The 2,353-nt window shown below is 44.5% G+C and overlaps 1 non-coding gene across 1 annotated transcript; it reads left to right on the plus strand.

Annotated features, from left to right (window-relative positions):
- Nucleotides 1-285: 285 nt before the first annotated feature.
- Nucleotides 286-368, plus strand: TRNAL-CAG (transfer RNA leucine (anticodon CAG)). Its single transcript has one exon. It is a non-coding gene; the product is annotated as a tRNA-Leu (tRNA).
- The last annotated feature ends 1,985 nt before the right edge of the window (nt 369-2,353 follow it).

The following is a 2,353-nucleotide window of genomic DNA, read 5'->3' on the forward strand; positions in this document are numbered from 1 at the left end:
AGCCCATTCCCATGCTTGGCCACCCTTTCACTAAAGAAATTTGTCCTAATATCCCATCTGAACCATTCCTGGTGCAATTTAGGCCGTTCCCGCTTCTCCTCCCCCTCGTTACTTGGCAGAACAGACCGGCCCCTACCTGGCTGTGCTCTCCTGTCAGTTCCGGAGTTCAGGCTGTTCTTTGCTTCCCAGAGGAGAACCCTGGATGGCCAAGGAAATGCTCCACACGCTAAAAGGATGGAATACAATTTTCCAGGAATTTAGGATGCAGGGAGTAAATACTCATGGGTCAGGATGGCCGAGCGGTCTAAGGCGCTGCGTTCAGGTCGCAGTCTCCATTGGAGGCGTGGGTTCGAATCCCACTCCTGACAATTTCTTTGCTAGCCAGAACCATCCCACCGGGAATTCTGCTGGCTCCCTTTGCAAGGAAGCATTCCTGAGAATCTCCCTGGTCTGGTCCAGCCTCGTTATTAACATCACGCTGTCGATTGTTCATGTTGGCAGTGATTAGGTTGAAGAGTGTCCCTCCCATTAACCAGCACCCGGCTCAGCTGGAGTCCTCGTTTTCCACAGGATCAGTCTGGCTCAGCTGGAATTTTGACTTTTCTAGTGTTTTACAGGCACTGGGGCTGCTGGTGACAGGTGGGTCTCACCTGTCTCAAAGGGGATAAGGGTTCTAAGCCATGAGTTTTGGGGCTGATAGAGGGCTTTAAATGAGGTTTGAAGGGGAAGGGGATAAAACCAGGCTCCCTGGGGCACCATGCCAGCGTTGGGATTGAAATCCATCTGCTTGTGGGATGGAAGGCTCCATAAAGGGACCTCGACAGGTTGGATCAATGAGCTAAGTTCAAAAAATTAATGAATGTGGCAATTTGTGACACAATTCAGTGGCCGTGGTGGAATTCAGTCAAAGACTGGATGTGATGATCTTGGAGGTCTTTGCCAAATCTATCAATTCTGTGGTTATCAAACTCAGAAATCCTCTTCAAACCTAATCAAGACAAAAAGGGAAAAAAAATAAAAAGCAGCAGCTGCAGCAGTTAAACCCAGAACAATCTTTTTACTGCACCATTTTCCCCTAATGCATGTGAGGCTACATAACTTTTATGCTGCAAATTCCTTGAGATGATGTCTTTTATTGAGAGTGTTTCATCCAGCCCTGCAATATTTTGCTGATAGTGGAAATATCCTCATCTGTCAGAGCAGGAGCTCTCAGCAATAACTGCTTCACTTCTCTTTCACAATAATTTTTTGGTCATATCTTATCACAATTGCAATCAAATCCCAGACCCTGGATTTCTTCCATCATTCATTTTCAAAACCAGTAGCAAATCCTTGGGATCCTTGTGTGCCTCCCAGGCAAAGAGGGGAGTCCAGCAAACAAAGGTGCATAAAAAAAGTAGGAAAACTGGTTTGTCTTGAAAGGCAAAGAAGTTGGACCAAATAACTCATCCCATCTTTACTTTCTTAATAAGAGCAAGGTAGCAGCACTTTCTGCAGTCTCATGTGTGCACCTTCCTTTAAATATCATTGCCAAAGGATCTTTTCTGCCACAGGGAAGAGGGAAAATAAGCCCAGAGCTGATGTCAGGGCAATGATGAATTTCAAGTTTTAAAATTAAAAAATAAAGTCTTCCTTTGAGGCAGACATTGTGGAAGGGAAGACTTGGCTGCCTCAAGAGCCCAAGTACAACTGAGAATATAAAACCATGAAGGTTTTTATGTCATGGTCAGAGTTGTCCTTCACCATGGCCCTGATCAGCCTATTTTGATGTTTGACTACTCCTATAGTGAATATTTTTTCCTGATATCCAATCTGAACCTCCCCTGGTCAACTTGAGGCCATATCCCCTCGTCCTGTCATTAATTGTGTGGGAGAAGAGGCCAAGGCTTGTCTCTAATTAAAATATCTGAGTGCAACAGCTTTCTCAAAATCAGAAGTTCTGGTGCAATCAGCAATGAGATGCTTCCCCCAAAACTGCTGCTGTACAGAAAGGATTGAGTGTTTTGGGATCATCTGACTCCCACTGTGGAATTGTGTTGGTTCAGCACATCAAAATATCAAGGAAGTGTTGGTCAACTGCTGAGGATGGTGGAGAACAGCTCTGAGTATTTCAGAAGTCAGGAGGGAGATGAGATTAAAAGGAAGCAATGTGTGCAGTTTTTCTAATCCCTGACAAAGGGCACCAGAACTGTCCACAAGCATTTGCAGAATGTAAAACCAACAAAGAAAGAGGAATATTGGCTTAGGGAGGAACAAAGAGTGTTATTAGAAGCAGTGGGAAGAGAAAGAAAATACAGCCTGAACTGCTTGGAATTTAATGCATTCTTCTGTAGACATTCCTGTTATGTAACAT

The sequence above is a fragment of the Cinclus cinclus genome, chromosome 1 (assembly GCF_963662255.1).
Source record: "Cinclus cinclus chromosome 1, bCinCin1.1, whole genome shotgun sequence".
Classification (NCBI taxonomy): Eukaryota; Metazoa; Chordata; class Aves; order Passeriformes; family Cinclidae; genus Cinclus; species Cinclus cinclus.